Genomic DNA, 6000 nt, shown 5'->3' on the forward strand with positions numbered 1-6000 from the left:
CAACACTGTGAGATGGGTGGTAGAGGTATTATGATTTGCATTTTATGCATTAGAAAACTCAAACAAAAATTGAGAATTACATAGCCAATAAGTTGCTAAGTCAGGATTTGAACCCAGGTCTTCTGAGTCAAAGGGAGATATAAAGAAAAGGAGAGGAGAAAAGAGGTAGGAGGGTTAGAGTGAACAAAGAAAAAAGGAGGAAAGGAGACAGGAAAAAAATGGGAAGAGAAGAGAGAAGAAGAAAAAGGGAGAAAAGAAAAGGGGGAGAGAAGAGAAGAAATGGGAAGAGGAGGGATGAGAAAAGGGAGAAGGGAAGTGGGAGAGAAAAAGAGAGAGAGAGGATTCCATAAAAACAATGTTCCCATCTTTAACTAAGGAATAACATCAATTATACCCTGTGGCTTTTAGAATAACAGGATGTACAAAGCTTGGTAATTATTATAAACTCCTTAAAAAAAAAATGAGAATGTATATAAGGAACTATATTTCTACACAGTTCCCAAATGCCTTTTTTTTTAAGTTAAACGTTTCCAGTTTTTCTTTGTGGAAAATTAGGATGGATATGATAGAAAGAAGAGGAAGTTAGTGATTTATAAGACTATATTAGACAGGATTGGAGATTTTAAAAAAAGTCTTCCTCCCTCAAATATTAAAGTGGTTAAAATTTCAGCCAATATGGGACATTCAAGAACGCTAAACTTTTAGGATCTATTTTTTCTTAGCTAAAAAACTACCCATTTTTATATTCAATAGTATAATCAGTAAACACCCTACCCCAAGAGTCCTTCCCGATGAAATTCTGCATTAGGCAGAATTCCAAAGTAACAAAGTATCACATAAAGAACATTTATCAGATAAAGAGGCTATGTGGTGGAGGATAAAGTTACCAAATTAGTAGACAAATGAAACAGATTAATCAATTGAGGCTTAGTAATAAGTTGTATCAAAGCTTGAGAACAAGTTTCCCTTCAGAAAGTTTAACTAGGTTGTATTTTTATAAAACTCATGGCTAGGTAGGTAAGCAATAGGATAAAGAACAGGGTAGTTTGGTGGGGGCCAATTGAACTAAATTGATGTTCACTGCCCATAGCATAGAAGAGAACAAAATGCTGACAAATGTCATCGGCCACTATCCATTATCAGTTTCACTTAATTTTCTCCTTTACTGTCAATGCTAATTTTTCTTAGTTTTGAAATGAATGGAGATTGGTCATGAAGCTAAGTTGTTGGACATTATCTATCCTTAGCTACTATTCTTCAAAGTATTCTCTATGTCTTTAGAATACAAGCAAAGAAATGATCATCTCAAAATAAAAATGGGAGAAATGGAAGAAAAAGGAATTAAAGTTTTGCACAGTGCAATCACTGGCAAGAAGAAAAATAATTAAATGATGATAAAAATCTAAACGATCATAAAGTTCTGGAAACTTGAATATCAGGAATTCAGAAAGCTGGAAAATTTTCAAGGTAGACACAAAAAAGTGGCAAGAAATGATTAAATATATTATAGAGAGAGATTATTGAAAATTACTTTTAGGGCTGGGTACCGTAATCAGTGTATATATGTTATTGTTCTGCCAGTTTACTTAAAATTATGATGAAATGCACAGTCTGACAGAAGTTCAATTCAATAAAGCATTTGTTAAGTATCAAATCAATTGCTTAATACAAGGAAATACAATGATGAAAGGAAAAACAATTTTAAAAAAACTCCAGACTACCATGGCTCTAAAAACTTTAGACATTAATTTCACAAATAATTTTTTTTTTTAGAATTGAAAGTTTCTTGTTATTTTTCTGAGATAACTTTTGGAAATATTTTATTTAGAAACTGAATCTTTTCTCTTTTGTGACAAATTCATCAGATTAGGAAACAGAATTTCCAGCCGCACATTCTATATCAGGGACCTTAGAAGCCAGGTGATTTCACCTCTTTATTTTATAGATGAACAAATCAAGGACTGGGGAGGATAAGCAACTTGTTTAACCTGGAATTAAAAACGTGAACCTAGCTCCTCTAATTCCAAATCCAGCATCCCCCCAAAACAAACAAACAAACAAAAAATATCGATGCCAAAGACTAAAAAACTGACAGAAGTTTAATACTCCAAATAGCAACCATTGCTTTATTTTTTCCCTTAAGGCATTTCTAAAGAGCATTTTAAAGATATATTATAAGCAGATTTTTCAAACAAAAGATTTTTTTTTTTTTTTTTTTTTTTACTGAATAGTACCTCTTAATTAATACACATGTGGTTTTAAAGTTTTGGTAAAACTATTTATACTGGGGTACAAAATTTTCATGGGCACTTTAATTCAAAGGCATTTATCAAGTGTTTTTATTGAGTGAAATGCCACCATTAGAATCCTAATCTGAAACTTCATCATGATATCAAGATGATCATAGGTTCTTTGAAGACCAAGACAGTATATCTTAGTATATTTTAAAGGGTTTTTAGTTATGGGCCTGGGCACAGATTACATGTCCACTGGATAAGAAAAAGCCTATTTAAAATCGTTGAGGTTGTCACCAGCATTACTAGAGGCAGCATAGTGATTGTCTTACTATAGAAACTCATGAAGACACTAAGGCATAAAAGACTTGTGATCAATGAAAGGGAAAACATCTCATACCAATACAAGTACTGATCTTTTAAGTACTAAGGCATAGGTAGGGCACTACACTAGGTGCTCAATTATAGATATAAACAAATGTACTTAAAAGAAGCTTACACAATGACTAAATCAATTTCACTGCTTTCTTAGACTCTAGTGTTTGTTTGTTTGTTTATTGTATCTCAGCCCCTAATTCAGGACCTGTGTCACACAGTTAACACTTATTGTTTTATCAGAAAGACAAAACCATTATGAACTAGTATTTATATGCGCCTTCCCCTTTAGGTCACTGAATTCATAACTATAGAAGAATGGCAATCAAAGTTAAGTGATGAAGTGGAGCTAACACTGACTTCGGAATTTTGAGTTCAAAAGTAAACTCCAGATTGTACATAATTTGCTGTTTAATATTCAATGATTTTCTTTATTAGACTATGTTATGAAAATGTTTGTTTTTTTTCCAAAAATTAGAAACAAATCCAGTCTCAGAAATGTGTTAGCTGTGTGAACCTGGGCAAGTCATTTGCTCCTGTTTGGCTCAGTTCCTCATCTATAAAATGAGCTGGAAAAGGAAATAGCAAAAATTTCAACATCTTTGTCAAGAAAACTCCAAAATGAGGTCATGAAGAGTTAAACACATCTGCAATGACTCAACAACTATATAAGACCAGTATTTAAGATTACCTAGAAAAACCAAAATGTTTCATTTGATGAATTTGATTCTGATAGGTAGAATGTTTTATTTCCTTTGTTATTTGAAAAAGCTTTAAATGATAGCAAAGATAAAGAGAACAGCATGAAGAATGAAGAATACCCAAACCTTATCAAGTTTTAAATGTCCTTTAAAATGTATCAATTGTACCTGTTTCTTCTACTGCTTATTATGAATGTTCCAGTGGAAAAAAAATAAATAAAAATAAAAAAACAAATAAAAATGAATATTTCAGTGGTAGCCTGGTGTAATGGAGAGACCTGGGTTCAAGTCTTACTTCATATTTATACATCCTGAACAATTCATTTAATCTATCTCTGTTGTAGGCAATTCTAAAACTATAAATTTCATGGAAAATGCTGATCTGCATTGATAGAATTACTTTCCATATATGGAAATTCCCTACATCAATGAAATGACAGGTCCACTATCTATTCGTTAATGTTATAATTCATAATAATGGATAGTTGTTCCCCAGTATAGAAGCTATCATAGACTTTTTAGGATTCTCTCCCTAGAACTTTTTTAAAAAATCATAATACTTCACTTTAGAGTTCTAGAATCTAAGTGCCCTTTAATCTCAGTTTATATTACCACAGGGACTGTTCATGTTCCCCACAACCTTCACTCCAAAAAGCACCCAATTCTGGGATTAATTAGAATTCCATATTTAGGTTCATACTTAATTTAACTCTTCCCATCTGTATTACTTGTGTAACTCAAGTCTAGGGTTTGTGTCATAAGGTAGACTAAAATTAAAGTGAGAGGAGAAAAAAAAAAAAAAGCAAAGACAGGATGGTTAATGTTAGTGAGTTAATATGGTCTCTTATTAACTGATATGAAAACTAAGAATCTAGAACACAATCCTGCAGTCACAAGTTTGAAGCAACCTGCTACTAAGGTTCACTACCTATCACAAGACATAACTCAGGACCATTATCAATCTTTGTGCAGGTGTGGTATGCGCTAAACCAGAAGGGTTACTTACCAAGCTATCAAGACATGAGCAAATTGAGAGAGATTTCACAAACCTGAAAAATTATTTGCTTGAGTCTGCATATAAGCAGGAAATAGTTCTGATGAAGTCTTGGTGGAATATGTTGGAGGCAGTGCAAACAGTCAATTTCATTTTAAGATACTGTATGTCAATAACTTGAACGGTTAAAAAAAAAGTGTGGCCTGACTTGGGCAATGGATTTTTTTATTTATAAGAAATGCAAGAAAAAGTGACTAGGGAAGAACCTGGAAGGATTCTGTTTTCAAGTTTTTGATAATCACTTTTTTTTTTAAAAAAAAGAACATAACTGAAAATTTAAGTCGGTAAATGAACTTAACCCAACCGTGCGACTTCCGGACAATATGAACTATGGTTCATTTATTTCCGTACAATATTCTTTTTCAGTTCCTTAATGTTCAGAAAGGATACTTTGAAATTTAATTATTAAACACATGAATTGAAAAAAGGAACAGGTAAACTCCATCCCTCAGGGGCAGTTATGAATTTCTGGTTCATCTCAACAGCTAACTCCTCTAGGGTTTGTGGCAATGTTTCCCAGTAGAACTTTCAATCACTGGAAGCACACCATAAGCTTTTCCCCTACTTCCTGACTTCACGTGTGCATGGTGCTCATGCCAGGATGAACTAAGAAAGAAAAGACCTGTAAAGATTCAGGAAGGGATAGGAGTGTTAAGCTATTTTCATACTCCCCTGGTGCCCGCATGAACACTGACATTACTCTCCAGTGTCCTCTCTGAGCAACAGGTTCAGGTGGCAGAGCTTTGGGAATACAGAGGCAACAGGAAAGAGAAGCACAGGGAAAAATCTGGGTACACAATTGGGGTTAGCGCCAGCTCACCCAAAGGGGAAGAGGCAAGTCCTAGGTCCCCAAGCCAGCTGAGCTCGCCAGGAATGCGGAACTGACGCCCCCCATCCCCCTCCAACACACCCCTTCCTTATGCCAGGTCAGGAAAAACCGCCCCTCAGCCCCAATATAGATAGAAACTGCTCAGGCCTCCTCCACCCTAGCAACTGGGAAGGGGGAAGGGAAGCAAAGAAAAGTAGCGCTCTCTCAGTAGCTGTGATTACTGGAGGCTCAGTCTGTCCTTCCCACAGCTGCAGCTTCTGCTGCTGCGGCAAAACCCAGGGCGGCGGCCAAGGAATACAACGTTACACAAACAAGGAGGAACGTTGCAGAGACCCCCCGCAGACACTAGGCAGGCCGCAAAGGCATCGACACCACTCCATAGGCGCTCTGACGGCCAAGGCGCCCCAGATGTCCTCTTACCAAGACCTCCACCTTTTCCTTTTCCTTTTCCTTTTCCTCCTTCTCCTCCTCCTCCTTCACCGACAGCCACCCTTAAGCGTCCCGGAAGGCACCCGGTTGAATTTTTCAGCTGATGGGCGGTGGTTCGCAGCAGCCGCCTCCCTGCTGCGCTTGCCCTGCTGCAGAGCCCAGGAAAAGAGGCGGGGCCCCGACCTCTCTCATTGGCCCCAAGTGTTGAGTGACACCCGCCCTTTCCCTCCCACCTTTCCCTTTTTTGCGTGCTAAATAATGGGTTCTAACCAGAGGGAGCCGGGACAGAGTAGTGGAGGTAGGTTAGCCCTTCAATCGGTGCATTCAATGTCATGCGGAACAGGCTTGTTGGTCGGACTCCTTCACCAAGAAGAAAGT

At 36.7% G+C, this 6000-nt stretch overlaps 1 protein-coding gene across 2 annotated transcripts in view; it reads right to left on the minus strand.

Annotated features, from left to right (window-relative positions):
• STX7 (syntaxin 7) overlaps window positions 1–5786 on the minus strand; it is a 53703-nt gene extending 47917 nt beyond the window's left edge. For both annotated transcript variants that reach the window (XM_051997757.1, XM_051997758.1), the window contains exon 1: window positions 5614–5786. The gene's annotated coding sequence lies outside the window, so the exon portion shown is untranslated. The remainder of the gene's footprint in view (window positions 1–5613) is intronic.
• Between the last annotated feature and the right edge of the window lie 214 nt (window positions 5787–6000).

Source organism: Antechinus flavipes, chromosome 4 (genome assembly GCF_016432865.1).
Source record: "Antechinus flavipes isolate AdamAnt ecotype Samford, QLD, Australia chromosome 4, AdamAnt_v2, whole genome shotgun sequence".
Classification (NCBI taxonomy): Eukaryota; Metazoa; Chordata; class Mammalia; order Dasyuromorphia; family Dasyuridae; genus Antechinus; species Antechinus flavipes.